Here is a 20,043-nt window from a genome sequence, read left to right as displayed (position 1 = left end):
AAACTTGTTTTCTTTAATAAACTGTTCACCACGCTCATTTGAGCGCGAGAAAAACTTACCTACAAGGAAATTGAAACAATTGAAAAGTCTCGTCGTACTAAGACCGGTCCATTTACAAACATGTCCGATAACAAAGTGATCAAGTGATGATAAGACATCTTAGACCCCAATAAGTTCCCGGCTTGCAGTTGGTCAAATAAGATTTGATGCATTTGATTTACTGTATATAATGTTTATGTTTAGGGATCTGGGACGGTGTTCACTATCCTCACGGAACCCTATAAACACTCTTACTCAATAACTAAGCTGTCATAAATTAAAACGGCCAGCAAAGTTCTAGGATTTCCAATGACCTTGAGATTTTTCAATAGAGGCCAAAATTAACATTGGCCAAAGTTTTCTCTTTTGACCCCGGTCTTCATTTGAGTAAAACCCCTTAATTAAATAATACACTTCGTAGCTTTATGTTAAATCGTGGTGATTATATGACGGAGTCCGCTAAAACGCTTTAGGCAAAGGTTAAATGTATTATCGTGGTGCTTTCAGCGCGCCGGATTCTGTTCGCATCGAGATTAATTTAACACTGGGAGCACAAAGATGAGCCAAACGATGCGAACGGCCGACTTTTATAATTCACCCTGCTAACAGGCAATAAAAGGTTTTTTTAGTGTAGACTACGATTTGACCACCGTTTTCAAAAGTGAATACGGGATATCGTGAATAGATTAAAATGTTGTTCACCTTCCCTGGCTAGATTCTTAAACCACTTTGAAACTACTGACTTGATCTGCCGCTCTTGCTAGCTAATTTGAAATTTCTGCCAATCCTGCGACTTTCCATTTTTTAGATATTTTACAATATGTTTTACCTTACTTACTGACCTAAGGCACTTCTCTCTCTTCTCCCTCACCTATTTTTTTTTCTCTTTAGTTCCGTATATTCGTACATTCTTGCATGTAATTACCTATCAGGCTTCCTTTCTTCTTAACATTTACATTTCCACGTATCCTTTTTTGCCCCGTATAAGATCTATATGATTTATTTACCGATAGGGAAAGCTTTATTCGGCGTGAATCAACATTTCCTAGAGCTTCATAAGCGACTTTTTTAGTTTTATTCAGATCAGCGTAGTATAGGATACACTTTCGACCGATAAGTTAGGAATAATTACTTACCAGTTAATCTTAATTTGTACAGAAATGAAGTCGCTGCAGAAATTTAGGCTACTGATCTAGGCAAAGTGCATTTCAAATAGACTGTACTCTCAAGGGAGGGTTATCTTGAAAACAATTAAAGATACACATTTATTAGACTAGTTTTTTATCGGAAATATAATGAGCACAAGTAACAACTATGTATATATTTACACAACTTTGAAGTTTCAAGGTTATTTCAAACTAAATGTATTTTTGAGAATACGTTTTTTTATAAATATTTTATATAGAATTCATTTTTTTGCAGTTTAGGGGGTTGATCCTACTTTTCAAGTTATGACTCCTAAGGCTAATACGGCTTTATAAATATTTATTGAGAACAGAAATATAAAAATGTCCTTTCATGATGGTATAGGACACCACAATCCCTATTTTGTTTTTAAATTTATTCATTATTTTAAATTAAAATTTATTCATTATTTTAATGACAATTGAAAAAAGAAAAATTATCACTACTTAACAGCATTAAAAAATTCTTGTGTTCTGGTTAAAAAAAGATATGTTGAGGCTACAACTAAAAAATAACAATCAAAACGCGATTTTATCTTTTTATAGGCGCTAGATATAAAAAGAGATAAATGGTACCTCCAAAAATGTATTTAGCTTGAAATCACCCTGTAACCTCCAAAATTGTGGAAATATCCCAATGTGGGTTGCACCATTCAACTTCTCATAAAAAAGTATTCCAATATATTATCGGAGAAAATGAATTTGGGATGTACCGTACAATCATATTTCTTTTATCTACTGTTGCTTTTCGATTATATCTTCATGTATTTTTTGTAACTTTTTGTCAGGTGCCCGAACCACTATTGCACAATAATTCTAAACGGTTACTTATTTTTTTTCAATAATTTATTTAATATTTCAAATGCACCACTACCATTAACTTCAATTCTCATTTCTTCTGTTGAAAATGATTACTCCCGTGTTGGTCTTTCCAAGCGAGGTTGATTTTCTGTAACGCATTGCCAACCTTCAATTTTTTTAAAGACTTTTTATTCAGCACAGATATTCCTGCTTGTACTGGACTATCCTTGCTGAATGATTAATAATTAATGTAAATCTTGTAAAATTTCACCGCCCTGACCCTTATTCGTGGATCCAGCATATTTGAAATTAATTAAATTGATCTTTTTATTTTAGTAATGACTTAGTTGCAAAGCAAAGCAAAATTTACGCCACAACCTGAAAGGGGTCTTCTGTGAGAATTGCCATAGCTCTGGCTGCTATGTTCACGTCACTCATTTGAAAAACGCAATTATGCACTGCTCAACACTCTAGAAAGTGGTACTTTAAGACGTCAGCTTTGTTACCAATGGTAATGGCAATTTCGCACGTTTCCGATACTTTACTCACGGGTTTAGGAGTGATCTGATGTTTTCGGTAGATTTTGAGCGCGGAGGGTATTTTGGCGTTTGTCAGCTAATACTGAAGTCGTAATTCAAACAAATATTGATAACAATTCCAACCCACATAACTTACGCAAATGCAGTTAAATGTTTACAAACTATTCATTTTGAAATGCGATGTACAAGCTTCCGAAACAATACGGCATATTCTTGTTGTAAAAGAAACACAATAGCGTAACTGTTTAATCACATGCGATATAACTTATGTACAAGGAATTTTCGTAAAATATCAATGTCAATGTACTTTAACTGTTACTATTTCCACGTTTTTCTGTCTAGTTGACATGCCTAAGTCGCACGTAAAATCATGTTCTACGGTCGTAGGCTTTCTGCCTACTCGCTCGACAAAATATCACTTTCAATATAGCATAATATGTAAATAACAACTTAATCGCGAGTAATTAATATTTACATAATCGGCACTCTATAATTAAAGATCATTTGGCTTGTTATAAAGTGATGTCGATTTATTATTATTGCTCCTGGTCTTGCCTTCACACATCATGGATACGAATTAGTTACAAGTAAATTGACATTTAAAGATTTACAAGCAGCGAGCGCCCTCTAAATATAGAACTAATAAACCGGTAATTCAATTATGCCACGCCAAAACGAATTCGTATTTAATTGTCTGACATTATCGTACAAAATCCGATGAGAAACGGTGAATTATAATACACCGAAGCACCTTCAAGAACGGGTAACCTTTGGCAATATCCACCTCCGTTTTTCCACTTCCTACACGCTTGTTCGTGACTAATGTTCCGTTACTTTTATCATATTACAAACTCGTTAGATATCTTTAATTGGACGTTCGTTAAAAACTTTGATTTTTCTATAGATGAACTTGGTAGGCAGATTCCTATCGCCTATACGTATGCTATATTATTAAATATTGATTGTATTAATTTTACAACAAACAGAGTTTTAATAACGAGTTCTTAAACTAATATCTAAGGGGTTCATTCTGCCAAGATATTTTCGATCAATGACATTAAAGACTAAAATCATCGAAATCTGTCTCTTACATATCTAACAATCATGAATGGTGAACCAATTACCCTCAGAACTTTTTGGTGAAAGGATGTGTTTTACGTGAGGAAGAGAATTGACTTTGAATTGAATTAAATATATAGAAGAATAAATAAGAACTGAAAGTTCAGATTTTCACGAAATTATATACTTTGACATGACAATTGTTTCGACAACACCGTGTCTTTATCAAATGTAATATTTACAAACTACCTGCTACTATATATACCAAAAATAACCATAAAACCTTAATTAAAGTTGAGCTATTATCTTGATTCGGGTTTAAAGGCCGTCGTCGGTTGGAATTACTAGGTATGTAATATATCAAAATTGTCGTCACAAATGTGTTTTTCTGTGTTTAAGTTTGTAGCATAATTAGAATCTAGGCTATTGTTTTTAAACGCTCTTTTATGTTCGTTAATGCGTTTCTTGAAGGATCTACCTGGTTGTCCAATATAAATTTTGGGACATAATCCGCATTTCAACCTGTAGACACTTGATTTTTGGGATTTCGGACATTTCGTTTTATTGTTTTTTAAATATTTTCCTATTGTGTTGTTGGTTCTGAAACCCATTTTTTAAACTACATTTTGACAAATGTTTTGAAAATTTTTCACTAGGTTCTCCTATGTATGTAATTGTTTTAAATAGTTCCTGTTCTGTATTAGGTTTCGGATAAATAGAGTTTACTGTTGTCTGGATTTGTTTTTTATTTATAATTTTATCTCTAATGGACGGATTGTAGCCATTGTTCAGTACAACTTGTTTAATGATATTAAGATATTGATAATAAGATAATGATATTAAGATAATAAAATTAAGATATATTACATACAGCCACAAAAAGTAGAAAATTTAATTTATTGGAAGCCATGGAGATTAACAAAATGAGACATTCAAATGTATTGCTTAACGATCAATTAGATTTAAATACCTCTCCTTTATTGAACTTAAATTTTCGCAACAACATTAATTAAAGTTTTATGGTCATTTTTCGGTATATATAGTAGCAGGTAGTTTGTAAATATTCCATTTGATAAAGACGCGGTGTTGTCGAAACAATTGTCATGTCAATATATATATTTTAGTGAAAATCTGAACTTTTAGTTATAATGTATAAATGGATTTTCATCAAGTAAAAGCCACCTAAGTGCAATAAATATATAGACCCTAAGTGCCTTAGAGACCATTTCAGCACAACCATCATAATGAGTGGAGGGTATCAAAAAGTTAAAGCTATGGGTTGTGAGTTACACTCACACCATCGTCGGTCGTGATTATTGCCATTACATAATAACGTCTCGCATAGCCTCACTAAAATCGTGTGTGAAAATGGGTTGTTTGCACTTAATCACATTCTTGTTTCTGAGTTTACGATGTCCGTAGAATAGTCACATGTTACAACCTGTCACGTTGATCTACCATCACCAACCACAAGATAGAATTCCAATAAACTTCTTCGGTCACTCTTTTATTAAGCAGTCGCTCCGCTCGTGCCAACTGAAACTAGTAAATAAAATGGTGTTTATCAAACTTGTTGCATAATATACTATTTTATTAAGTCAAATGTGAATCAAGGAATCATGTCAACAATTCGTTTTAAAACTCCGAATTTTAAATACAGTGGGATATTTTAAATATTTCACTTTATCATCCTCGTATCCGAGCGGCCCGATGTTTTGGTCGACATTAAAAGGTAGAGGAAAAGGTGGTAATGTGGCCCCTGCAGATATATTGGCCCCCTTCAATATTTTAATGTTTGAACAACGCCATCTAATATGTTTTATGCGCTACGGGATGCTCGCGGCATGGTATTTAGTACCTTACAAATCCACCATAGCCTGTCATGTTCGATTCTCATTCGAAACAGTTGAAACTCGTTACCGGTAAAACTTTAAACTTATGTGATTTTAATTCGGTAATTGTTTATAATTAGAGTGTTTTGGCTATTGTGTTCGGACATTGGATACATTGAACTGTTCTTCGACGGTAATTAAAAGGAAAATACAAAATTAGATTTGTAATAATTATTTTTGGTACGTTTGCTTAAATATTCTCAATAGTTGTAATTTGACCCCCTCATATTGGTTATATTTTGGTCCCGGGGGCCACATTACATGTAAGAGTGATTCATAATTTTCATATTTTTATTTTTTTGCTTTCAGATGCCTAGACAAAGTGTGCTCTCTCCTCCTTCGAGGAAGAAACAAAAAAAATGGCATCCTGGACAAATGAAATCAGCAATTAATGCAGTAAGGCAGAAGGTCATGGGATGTAAAAATGTATTCTGTGTCTAGATCTACATTGAAACGGTTAGTAAAGGACCCTCAAGATTCTTTAGAGTTGCTTGTACATAAACCACTAGGAAGGAAACCGGCACTTCCAGCTGAGCTGGAAAAAAGTTAGTGGAGTATATTTTGTTTATGGAGTCTCACTAGGCTTACTAGAATGGATGTCCGGAAAATGGCTTATCAGTTAGCTGTTAAAAATGGTATTCTTAATACATTTAAGAATGAAACAGCAGGGCGTGCTTGGTTAGATCACTAAGACCCTTTATCTTTCCGCAGACCAATAGGGACATCATATGTTCGTACTCAAGGTATCAATCGTCAAGCTGTCAAAGAATTTTTTGATATTTTGGAAGTCGAAATGAGGAACACTAATTATCCTGGTGACAAGATTTTTAATGTTGACGAAACTCGATTGACAATCGTGCAGTCAAAAATACAACAGGTGTTAGGTACAAAAGCCAAGAAGCAGAGAGGTGCCTTAACTGCTGCAGAACGAGGATCACTATGTACTCTTGTTTGCTGCATGAGCGCATCGGGTATATTTGTGCCACCTATGACGATTTTCCCCAGGAAAAACTTTATGGACATTTTGATGAAGGGAGCGCCATCCGGTTCGATTGGCAAAGTTCACCCATCTGGTTGGATACAATTCAATTTGTTCACTGAATGATTTAGGCATTTTATTGATAAAACAAACCCCACGGTCTAATCTCCGATATTACCAATCTTTGACGGCCATTACAGTCACACACGCAACATAGAAATAATAGATCTAGCCCGCGAAAATCATGTCACGATTATCAGCCTCCCGCCTCATACAACGCACAAGCTCCAGCCTCTGGACAAGACTTTTATGGGTGCCCTAAAAACTCACTATAGTGAGGAAATTCGCAAGTTTCTTTTGCACTCTGACAGAATGCTAAAACCTTACGACATCGCTGAGCTTTTCAGCAGAGCATATCTTAAGAGCACTACGGGAGAAATCGCAGTAAATGGTTTCCGTGCAACATGCATTTATCCATTTAATCCCCACGTTTTTGCAGAAGTCGATTATTTAACGGAAGAATCTAACAATAATCAAACATCTCCTACTCCTGATAATCATGATACAGGCCCTGTTGCTGACCAGAGTGCCCCAGCAGAGAGTGTCGAGGCAGAAACACCGGAGAATAGTTTGGTTCTACCAGAAGACATTCAGATAATTTCTACGACCAAGACTAGGACTTCTAATCGTGGAAGAAAGGCTACAGCAGCAAAGGTGATCACGTCATCATCATACAAAACTCAATTAACCGAATCTTTGCGCTTAGCACAGAATCGTGAACGTGGGCGTGGAAGAGACCATGGACGCGGACGCGGACACGGCGTCAGACGTAATCACGACAGAGAAGGATCCGGTAGGAATGTCGTTCGACGCCTGAGAGAGGCTACAACCAGCAGTGGCTCTGAAAATGAAGAAGACGCAGTGAATCCCGATTATATCGTGTCGTTTACAAACGTGGTTCCTGAAAACGCAAACGTGCCGAGTATGCTGTGCGAAACTATTTATTGCAATGACAGACCTGGAGAGCCATGGGTACAGTGTCAAAGTTGCATGTAATGTAAATGTATGGGCTCATGTAACCTGTGGAGGTTCTGAAGGTAACTATTACATTTGTGATTTTTGCCGTTAATTTTTAATTGTGCAATACATTTAATGTGACCCTCCAGCGGGTCACATAACCATCACTTGATCTCAAGATACCAAATTTGAATAACTTAAGAATAAATAATATTTTTGCTTGTACGCGTTTAATTTTTTTCATAGTCAGACATGTATAGACAAATAAATAATAAGTCTTATAATGCATCTTTGAGGTTTGTCACTCCTATATTTTTTAAATAAAACTTAAAAAACAAAGTGGGGGGGTCACATTACCACCTTTTCCTCTATGTAATATCACCTGTACCATCCAAAAAACATCCGAGGCTATAAAAACAGTCTGAAGCGACAATAGGTTTACGTAGACTGAGGCAACTATATATATATATTATTCTGTAAACCTTGCTTAATTTCATGATCTTGTAGGAAAGATCGAAAAAATATTTTTAACACTACGCGCGACTTTAATACAATGCCTGCAGTAACAAATGTATTTTGGATTTTAAACCTCAAATTCATATCAAATAAAATTATAAGGAGGGAACGCAAATCATCATTAACCACCTACAGAGTGCCATAAAAACTTAATCAGCTATATCGGCAGGGGACACCGCACTATTTCCAGGAATTACCAGAGGGTTATCTTGATTAGAAATAGAACGAACTGTGTGGAAACGGCACTTAATCCCAAGCCGAGTGTCATAAATCGTGTGGTATTTGGCAGCTTGGAGACGACATTTTGACCAAACACACAGCAGATAATTTTTTGCATGTAATGCTTAATATAACATTTTATAACATTTACAGATGCAAACTGTAGCACGCCAGATATGAAAGATAAACAAAAACACACTAACCATTAACAATATCAAGTATGGTACAATGGTACCAAAAATATAGTGCATTTATCGCTTTGACGTTTTAAGTATTTTACAGCACCTTATCCGCAGACCTTCCGAGGACCGTGGTAAAACCCATCCCAACAGATGTTTATTCTGCATTAAGTAGGTCTGGAGATGGACCGTAACGAATATTTGTAAAAACTTGAAATATTTATTTGAAACGTAAATGGATCGTTTTAAATTTGATTAAGCATTGATGCTGCTGATAGTTTTGGTTAGTTTTGGCTAAATACCTGTACTCTATTTATCTTACAGGTAAGTTTCAAAATAATCATTTTTGTCTTGCGTGACTGTGGATTAGCAACATTATTTATCTTGTATTTTTGTGTCTTCTACATAGTTCTTCGATTTGTAAACAACAACGTTCCTTTTTAAGACTATAGATTATATTCGCGGTAAATAAAGGTAAGTTATAAGAGTACAGATAAATATTTATTAGAATCTTACAATTAAATATTTTTTGAAGGTTCCTGATTTTGAACACTTTAAAATGTGGAGAGTGTGGAATAAAACAGATGTTCTCCTGTTGGAAGAAGACATGGAAAACAACGCAGAATTTGAAGACGAAGTGGAAATGGTAGTCGAACACCTGAGCAAATAAAAAAACGAATCCATTTGTCTTGAGATGCTAAACAAATTGTTTTGAATATTTACAAGGGTGGTTTATTAAATGCAATTTTAATTTTTTTGGAGCAAAATAGGCCAATAATGTATTTGGACGAAACGTGGTTCGACGCTCGCGACACAGTCAAAAAAGGATGGTGCGATAATAGTAACAAGTGCCGCCTTAACACGGAAACGTATGCTGGGCCAAAAATGGTTAGGTGGAAAATGCCTTATCTTTGTCTGCCAAAAACGTCAAAGATTCAAGTGTGGATTACTATGAAAACATGACCGCGGAAATATTTGCGGACTGGTTTGAAAATAAACTGTTGCCAAAACTATCACCAAATACTGTTATTGTGTTGGATAATGCCTCGTATCATTCAGCCCAAATTAGAAAAATTCCAAATACTTCTTGAAATAAAGAAGAAATTAAAGAATTTCTGTACAAAAATGATTTATATTTTGAAGAGAGCCTCACGAAATCACGATTGAGATGATTTGGTTAAAGTGGAAAGCGCATATAAGAAGAAAAACACTGCACCAAAATTTAGTGATAGTACCATAAACGTAATTCCGCAAGAGGTAGGTAAAATATCAGAACAAAGTTGTCTGTACTATTTTTAATATTTTGTATATTAACATATTAATTAATGATACTATGTGGAAATGTAATGAAGTAGAACGTAAAAAATTGTTACTTTGTACTAAGAATAGCTCGGCGACAACATACTTATATCCTGGTTGTGAGTGTAGGTAGGTAAATTCGGCAGGGAAGGCTGGCAAAGTTAATCACGGGGTCGGTTGTAAAAGCACTATATTTCTGGTGCAAGTATAATAGTATATTATGCAACTAGTATGATAAACGCCAATTTTGTCAAGAGTTTTATTTGGCACGAGCTAGTGCTTGATAAACAAGATAAACAAGACCGACTGAACAAATTCATCACCTATACTTATAAACGAATACATTCACCTGATTTGATTGATTCAATTCAATACCATTACCAAAACATTACTGGATTTCAGAATTTGGAAGTTATTGCTACTACAAACCAAAGTGGTATAAAATCTTTCAAACGACGAAGAAAGGAAACAAGTCCTTTATACATATAACAAAAAATAAAAGCCCCAATACAGAGTACTGACGTAAATGATTTGACTTGCATTTTCGGTCAGCTGATCTCCCTATCTAGTTTATTAACTTTAAATATAAATTGGACACAGATCCTGTTTAACTAACTGCTATTTATCACTATATACTCCAATACACCTTAATTCAAAATTATGAATATATTGCAAATAATTACTCTATTTATAGAAGTATTATTAACCCCAAATAATATCCTAGGAAGCTTTTAATAAACGGGTTGGGAGAATAATCCTGTCTCAACAACGCTAACATTCAGTGCAGTATAAAAATGTATATTGTTTAGAATTTATCGAGCACATTCGAGTACTTTGATATCGACAATCGAAACGATTCCACTTAACATTAAATTTTCATTAGGCTTTGTCGTTGTTCCGAAACGTTAATATTGAGATTTTTAAATATTTTCACAATTATTTTTCGAGATTAATGGCCAACGATGCGCAGCGGTGGACATCCGAACGAGAAGAGAAATGTGTAGATAATCCATTAATCGAACGAATTTCATTCGAATGGTTAAAGTATATCCTAATAAAATCTGCAGCGTATTCTAAATGGGTATATAAAAATTGTGCACTATTTTCAAAATCACATATTTTCAAAACCAAAAAAGATGTCTGGAACAGGATTTCGATGTAGTTTCTAGTTTTATCGGCCATCACCAGTTTTGTAAATTGAATCTGCTAAACTTTTGGAAAATTTCAACTAGATAACTCTTTAAAAAAGGATATCGAATATGTCAACGAGTATTTCGCGATACGCATTAACTAACACATTTTTGGCAATTGAGGTTGTGTAGGCAGTGACTTAAATATTGCTAGAGCATTGCTGAGGGCACTGGCGAAAATATAACAATGAAGAAATTGATTCCGTTATTGATGTTGCCGCTCAAACCCGATTTTAGGCCAATCTGAGTTATACAGTAAAAATTAACCAGATGGATGTATAAAGCTTTTCGTGCACTTTCAAAAGTAATTACACTTAATTATATTAAACTTAGATAAACATATTAAAAAATGCAAATGAAATTACCTAACAAGAAAGTTTGTAAATAATTAAATAAAATTAATTGGAAAATGAGGACTATCTATGTGATACGAATCAAAAGGTAAGAAGATTTTTTTATGCTAACCCATAGTCGTCAAAACCTAAAATATCATTAAGCATTTGTTGAGTTTTGAATCTTGTACAGCATGGAACATTTTCGATGCGTTCTTTTGGGAAACTCTGTAATTTGGTTTACATAATACTGCCCTACTATCTTGAAAAATGCAAAATAGTATAATCAGATTTTTAATAGCACCTTTTGTTTTTGAGCTACGAAGGCAAATTTAAAAATTGGCAAATAAAAAGAAAAACACATTTTCACTACAATTGCAATAAAATGGCTCATTTAAAGAGATATTATGATTAAAGCACTAAGGAACTATCACTTCGCGGAATTAGTGGGCACAGTTCTTCATTTGGAAGGCAAGGGTTTCAAAGATGTAGCTGTACCAAAAAATGTACCACTAACTCTTAGAAATGCAAAAGATTAAAATGGTTATGCAATTATTCGACATGTTCTACCCAAAGAGACTTCCCTTTTTTTGGCAAATATTTATTTTTTGGTAGTCAGTGACATACATAAACAATACAAGATGTATTTGTGATTGTTCTTTAAGATACAATAAATTATTATTACAAATGGATTTCTTTTTCTTCTATCGCAAACTGCACCTTATACTTGTACAACAAAGAATATTGACAGTAGGATACTAATACGGTAGGTTATGTCGAAGGTTGTGTATCGGCAGTCCGAAATATCTAATAAATTCGGCCTTTGTCTAAAGTGGCCGGCAATGCGGACTTTGCCTAAGCAAACCTAGGTATGACTGCATAATAGACTTTGCGGGTAACACATATTATATTCTATTACAAAATCAAAAACTTAACTTTCATATTAAAGAAGATATGACAAGTCTTTTCCCTAGTAGCTGAGATACTACAGGAACCATTCAAAATCTGATTGCAAAATTTTTCAAATCTCAAAGAATGGTAATGTAGGAAAGGGAGTCTTGAATAATAACTGAATTTCCCACAAGTTCCAATATAGGATTGCTGAATAAGTAAAAAACTAAAATGATATTAATACAAATAAACCGTCAGCGATTAAAGTGAAAAGGCAACAACCCAATACCGAAAGCCATCGACTTATAAGCGGAAGGCAAATTTAAGAAGCAATTATCGATGTCAAGCCTTTAATCCCAACTTTAATTAGGAATTTAAATGAGAAACGAGTCGGGGATATAGACATCCCATTATTTTATATATCGCGAATTGAAATCATTCTATAGCGGTTGTGAATGAAGTATTGGCGAAATGAACCAAGTTTTGCCCCTTCCAAAACAAACGACATCCATAAACAAAAATCTCAATTATTATTTGCCATTTGCGTTCGAGAAATATTTTCTGTTTATTGGACTACCTTTATTGGAGGGTTCTGTGATTAACGTCTTTCATGCATATAAAAATTATCGACAACGAGGAAATATAAGGAATTCAGGGTTGTCTACCCAAACCCGTTCAATTTAATCGGAAAATTTCAATCATTGAGGTATCATCATGAAATTAACTGAACGGCAAATGTTGAGGTTACTTAATCCTCAAATTTTCCAACATGCTTGGTATATCACATCGTCTCATCACATCTCATGCACACATAACAAATACAAATCAAGCGTTGGTTGAATAACTCTATTAAAATCGCGAAAAAAATCCAAAGATTGATTTTAATCTTCACCATATTGATGTGTCGAATGGTTAGACAAAGAATCAAAATATAATTCTGCTCATAGTTACATAAAATAAGTAAAAATAAGTGTCTATTTAGTAATTTTTAGTTTGCACATTGACTGCCAAATTTAAGTCAACACGTTAAAAGCTTACTTGGTCCAAACTATAGCTATAACTTCAACATTTTTTTGAATTTTGTTTTTATTTTCAAAATTAGAACTAAGCACTAACTGCATTAAACAAAAACTTCTAAAGAAAATAGTCATAACCAAGCGTTATGCAAAAGGTTGGAAGGTTTATGAATTGGGCAGTTATTCAGTTAAAATGAGTGAAACTGAATATCACAATCAAACTCAAACTCAAAAATATCAAAAAATGCAAATTTTATAAACCCCTTTTTGGTCGCTGCTGGTATTAACCAAGTTTCAAGACACTGTCGCTGTCAATATGACCGAAACTGACCCAGTTTCACTACCAATTTTATATTTTCGACAACAAACTGTTTATTAAAAATCCACCTACTTGAAGTCGATTTTCGAAAAGTTACTTTTTATGTTCATATGAGCGTCATATTGTATTTTCATGTCATTAATTAATAAAATACGAATCTTTATATGTTATATTACAGTATATGCAACTAGTTTTTTAAATAGCAGTGCACAAATTAGGAATTGGATTTAAAAAAAATACACGTCACATAATTTTTTCTTGCGCATTTTGTGCGGTTAATAGAAAATATGTAGGGTGGATCAAAAAGAAGATGTCCATACCAAGTTCCTTTTTTTAATGGAACACCATTTTTTTATTCAATTTTCGAATTCTGCGTCAAATTTCACGCATAATTCATATAGCATATCCTACACCTATATCTTACTTTTTATGAGCATAACAATAAAAAACAGAAATTACCAGTAAAGTTCTTATAGAAACAGCACATGTGAAAGAAATTATTTTATTAGTTTTTGAAAATGCCCATCATTAACTTCTTGATAATTTACAAAACATTACCAAGGATATTTTTATTAATCTGGATTAGATCCTAAGTTTAAATTTTAAAGCCTATAAATTTTGTGATTTTTCCTTATGCACTTTTATATATTTTAAATATCCCCAAAAGAAAAAATCCAGTGGAGTAATGTCTGGAGACATTCTATTCTTCTACAAATTCACCATAGTGTTGCAACCAAATCTGTCCATCTGACATATCAGACTGATTTCGATTTGGGAAAGAAACTGCGAGAATAAAAGTAAATAAATATCAGGGCACAGTAAGATTCTAATCGAAAAAATAAGGTCAAATAATTTTTTTATTTAAAATCCCTGCCAAACATTTATTTTTTATGGATGTTGTCTTTAATTATCTCTCATGCATGGACGATTATTTGCATTCCAATACTATTTAAACAAAACGTCGCTTCATCACTAAACAGTATCTGACGACGAAAAAATGTATTTAAGCACATGAATCTTGTAAGGAAAATAGTGTTCTTCTTTTAATCAAGCTACCAAAGCTATTGGTTAAAATTATTATTTGAAGCTACTTCAGAAGATACGATGGGGATTATCCGCAACTACTACTAAAATATTCTCTCGTGTTCTCTTAGTTTTCCGACGACCTAGTCGATCTTTAGATGTCCTGTTTCTATAAATTTTCTATCAATTTTACATATTGTGGATTTTGTGTCAGCATTTTTTTTAATGGATTTGTTCCATATAGACTTAGAAACGACTTTTCATTTTCTACCAAGCTGAGGCCGCCTCTGTAGAAGACATTTTATTTTCTCTCATGACTCAAAGAGCAAAACTGTCCATTACTTCGAATCTTGTCTTGTGTGTCATTGCTTATTGCGTTACTGAACCCGACTGAAGAATTTGTAAATCAATCCTTAAGCGGGATCTGAGTAAAAGTAAAGTACGTAATTCGAGTTTGGAAAGAGGTGTACACTAAACCTAAAACACTTACGAAGTTTCTTTTAGATGTGCAAGCACGTAGGACGCTCGACAAATAAATATTTAACAACAAACAGAAGCATGTCACTTGTTGAGTGTATTTTTGTTATTCGAACAAGAATTCTCATCCATAACCGCAAATAAATTGTATTATAAAAATTCTGAAATCCTGACATTACATTAGCTATAGGCAAGGCACAAGTTTAACATCCGTTAATACATCTGATTTTTGCGTCGTTTTTGTTTACGCCCCTGTCACTCGACGAAGGTTATTGGCAAACAATGCAGACAAATATTCGACTAACCTTTCTTCTTCAACTCTGAGTGGACAAACACAACGCGAGATAAGCAAACGCGATGATCAGCAAACATACAAGGTTATCTGCGCTTTACGCTACGGAATGTTGTGACCAAGATAGATGTTTTAAGAGCATGTATATTATTCAAAGAGCAATTAATGACTAACCACACGATCCGTATGACTGACAGTCTTTTTGATGTCACCATGTTTTTGATATTTTATCTGAGCAAAGAATTTCAAAAAATTGCATAAAACTCAACGCCTATAATTATTAGCCGCACCACATTTATACAGCCACGGGTGAAAAATCTAATGGCTAACAAATAGGGTGACCAATGTTGCTAAACCCTTCCAAAGCAAATAAAAAATGAATAAGTCAAATTTTCTTAAAATCAATGTCTAAAATAATGCTGCGAGATACTTACGTGCTTAAATACTACAATAGCAACTATTTCCCGTGCATGCAGCACATCCATACAAAGACCTTTTGCATTTAAAATAAAGTATTGAGATATTGTGATTTCTCTAAGAATGTTTATAAAGGACGTTTAAAATAAATGTTAGTTTGCTATATAAATTTTGGTTTGTTATATAAAATGTGGCAGAAACGTTTTTATGTTTGATCTTAAAAACAAAAATATAATATAAAATATTACGAAGGATAAGCATTTTTTTTTAAATGCGTGAAGGAAATCCTCCTTAACTGAATTTAATGAAAAACTGAATAAAGGAGAAAAAAAAAGCAATGACATAAAAAATTATATTTCATATTTTACTTAGAAACTATTTTCTCCTCCTGCAAACTACAGCTTCCAAATAAAAAAATACAATTTTTAGAAAAATTTTTAGAAAAATAATTTAGTTGGGCCATGGCAAAGAGATGTATTTCGTGCCCACCTTTACCAATTATCTTCTAAACAATAACATTTTAAAAATAACCCAAAAGATAAGTAAGATTAATTGATTTAATCATTAGCAAACTTCGAATAAATATCTTCTTTAAAAACATTTTATTTAAACAATATAACGCAAATAACAACACAACCAATAAGCAAGACATCTAAGTTAAAACCAATATACAATCTTTATACTGTACTGAGAATGCATTACATTCATGATTCCAAAAAATTTTCGTTTGTACGTCCGTATATAAACTGCATATCTACATTAGTTTAATTCAGCATTATGCAATTAAAATTTTTATTAAAGAAAAATTAAATGATTACCTAGATAATAAATTTTTGATTAAATTAGAGGTATTTTGAATCCAAACTACCTGAGCAACGTCAAATAAAGCAATAAGTGACAACTGGCCAATAGATTTGTTTTACCTATTTTTTTTATTTCGCTATGCATTGCTTTGCATTTTAATTTTTTATTTGGAAACGGTAAGTTCTATGAAAAAATTTCAGGAGACAAAAAAAGGTTTCTAAGCAAAACATAAAATAAAAAAATATATATTTTTTGTCATTTCATACATTTTTCCTTCCATTTAGTTATGAAAAATAATAAGGGTACTCAAATTTAATCCCCTCCACTCATTTTAAAAAAATTAAAAAATCCCAGAAAGTGTGTTTTTCTATTAATAATACTTACATAATATTTTACTGTTCTACCTATCTTCGTTTTTAGGATAAGAAAAAAGAAAAACATTATTTGTAGCGAGATTCCCTCGCGTTCACGGCGTTTGGAGCTCTGTTGGCGTACCGGGGGTACTTGGGGCCTGGGGCCAAAGATCATGCATCGCATCTACGGTACCATGGTGGTGTCTATCCTCAAGCATGGGGCAGTGACATGGTGGCTGAGGACCAAAAGACCAGGAGCAAAGCCAGTTCTTGATAAACTACAGATATTGGAACGGCCCTGATCCAATAGATTTGTTTTATCTATTTTTTTCATTTCGCTATGCATTGCTTTGCATTTTAATTTTTTTTTTTGGAAACGGTAAGTTCTATGAAAAAATTGCAAGAGACAAAAAAGGTTTCTAGGCGAAACATAAAATAAAAAAATATATATTTTTTGTCATTTCATACATTTTTTCTTCAATTTAGTTATGAAAAATAATAAGGGTACTCAAATTTAATCCCCTCCACTCATTTTAAAAAAATTAAAAAATCCCAGAAAGTGTGTTTTTCTATTAATAATACTTACATTATGATCCTGATCTTCAATTTGCACTCGCTATAATACCCAAAGGACGCCGTACAATGAAATAACAAAAAGTATGTAGTAAATCTCGATAGTGTCAATCTACAACAATATTTATCTATTCTGAAAAATATAGTAATTTTTGGATTTCCTTAAAAAACATGAAAAAGAATAGTTTCCAAATAATAAAAATATATTATCGAAATCGGACCTTGTGAAACGAACTTCTTAAGCTTGCCGTCGCTAACTTAGTTGCTACTTACAATACTTGCAAACACATAATACGTACAACAATTAGTAATACAGAATAGCTAACACAACAACATCAATCACAAAGAGCTAATTAATGAAATATCGAAGTTGAACTACACGATAAACTTTGAATGAAACTCTACAAAGTGATGTATGAATCTGATTTATGTTGCACTGGGGAAATACGCGCAAACTTGTCGCAGACGTAGTTTATTACCCGCATGAGTTTACAAATATCAGGGAGTTCAACTAATTAGAACAGTCCGTACTCGGTGTGACGACAACGAAGTGTTCACCTTGTGCACTCAAGCAATCGTTTGCAGACGCACATAAAATCAACATTCGAGACAGTCATAATTTAATAAAACGCGAATCGCATTAAAGAGACAGAAAGTGCAGAAAGCGAATGTACCGCACCGGCTTCATATCCATTAGCAAACTTATTTGTTTACGAATGGGATTTAAATTTAAAAGCTGCTAATGCAAGCACATCTGTTAAGGTTGGGAAAACTAGTCAGCAACTCATGTAGCTTGTCTGAGCATTGTATCACAGCACCTCTTCAAAAGCGTGAACTAATGATTTTATTTTTTAGGGCAGATGTGACAATCACAAAAGTAAACTATAGAACATAAACAAAGTTTTTTTTTGAAATTACTAAATAGACAGTTATCTAAAACGCTCTTTAGTTTCATTTGTTTTTTACTCACTTCTCTAAAATACCCAATCACGCATGCACAAAATTGCCACTTTAAAGCTTCAGCTTCATTAAACAACGTCGCGCGGCACTTCGAGAATTTTCGTTACTTTGGTTACGAGTTTGGTTGCGATCGTATATTTTCGGTAGAATTAGATAACTGAGATAACAAAAACCAATGGTCATAGAAAAAATACATTATGCAAATATGTTGATGAAGTTTGATTTAATCAAACTTATTGCATAATACACGACTATGATAATTCAAACAGATAAGAATTACGACAACTTACCGTTAGAAGCAGCATTATCCCTTTTATCGACAAAACCAAATTATGTACCTATATAGTATATATTTTACAAGAATAAAATCGAGGTCGATAATTACACCGCTTTTATAGCATTTTCACTCACGAATTTATACTTTCAAATTTTATCAATATCATACACAAAATATGTTATTACATTATTGTTACACTTTTAGTTTACTAAGCCAAAAGTTGCCAATCGCATCGGTTTAGTTTTAGTTTAGTTTAACATTTCTACAGATTTTTTAGATGTAGAGATATACTAATAATCTAGGCACTGACATTTAGACAAATTTATTAAATTGATATATTGTTATAAGCGCCAAATCTTAAATATTAGCGCTTCTTTCAAAACAATTGGTGCAATACAAATCTTTTTTGCCTTGTGTGTCTTTTGACGTACTTGCGTAAAATAAAAGTACCTAGAACGTCATGTGGCCAAACAGACAAAAACCAACTAACAGTGATAATACAAACACAATAAAGAAAGGAAAACATTTTAATACTAATTTCTGTACTGAAAAGGTGTGTCATAACCACATATAACATGGTTATTAAAGTTTCAAGGTTGCAGCATTTGTTATTGTGTTTCATTATATCCTTAATTTGCGATCACCTATGTATTTCAATGCGCATACCATGGACATTTGTCATCGCCTGCCAAATTATGCATACGCTTTAAAAATTTTAATAAGACGATAGCGGATAGGGTAGTCCTTTTTAAATTGTGTTATCCTTTTATCATTATGTATAAAAAACGAAAACTAATATAAAACAGTGGGTATGTTTAACCTTCATTTGCTGTGTATATGCAGTTCACTCAGGAAGAGCATTGTCTGATTATACACAGTGCAAACAAAAGCCACGTTGTCTGAAAGTATGTCAAATGTCATTGAATCTAAACCAAAAACTGGGTGTGTTCACACAATGGATTAACGGTCTTTGTTAATACTATAGTAATTATATATTTACGGAAAACGACTTAAATTGCGCTTGAATAAGTATACGCGCTATTGAGTGGTTGTTAAAATCTGTGCATTTACCAAAATAAGAAACATGACGATAATTTTACCTTTAAACTTTATAGTTATAGTCAGTCACTAATAAGCCTTCCCTTATGATGTCTATATTGATCTCCTTCCTTTCAAAATACTTCTACAATTCCTTCTTCGGTCGCTTTAACAATTCTCGATTGTCTTTGGGGTTAGTAATATGTGGGTGAAATTTTTTTTTAATTTGCCGCTCCTGGGGATGAGAATAGTAACGAGCTACGAAAGAAAAGAATTTTAATGAAACCCCTCAATACCTCTATTAGGCGGACACTCCTCTTTAAACGGGCATGTTTTTTGGAACAAAATATTTGCCTAC

At 33.2% G+C, this 20,043-nt stretch overlaps 1 protein-coding gene across 2 annotated transcripts in view; it reads right to left on the bottom strand.

Moving 5' to 3' along the window:
- The window catches only part of LOC132696039 (uncharacterized), a 228,559-nt gene that overhangs the window by 198,544 nt on the left and 9,972 nt on the right, over positions 1-20,043 (bottom strand). The window lies entirely within an intron of this gene.

This window comes from Cylas formicarius, unplaced genomic scaffold (genome assembly GCF_029955315.1).
Source record: "Cylas formicarius isolate icCylForm1 unplaced genomic scaffold, icCylForm1.1 PGA_scaffold_1__22_contigs__length_36826433, whole genome shotgun sequence".
NCBI lineage: Eukaryota > Metazoa > Arthropoda > Insecta > Coleoptera > Brentidae > Cylas > Cylas formicarius.
Note: the sequence above shows the minus strand (reverse complement) of the source record. Positions and strands in the feature narration are given on the sequence as shown.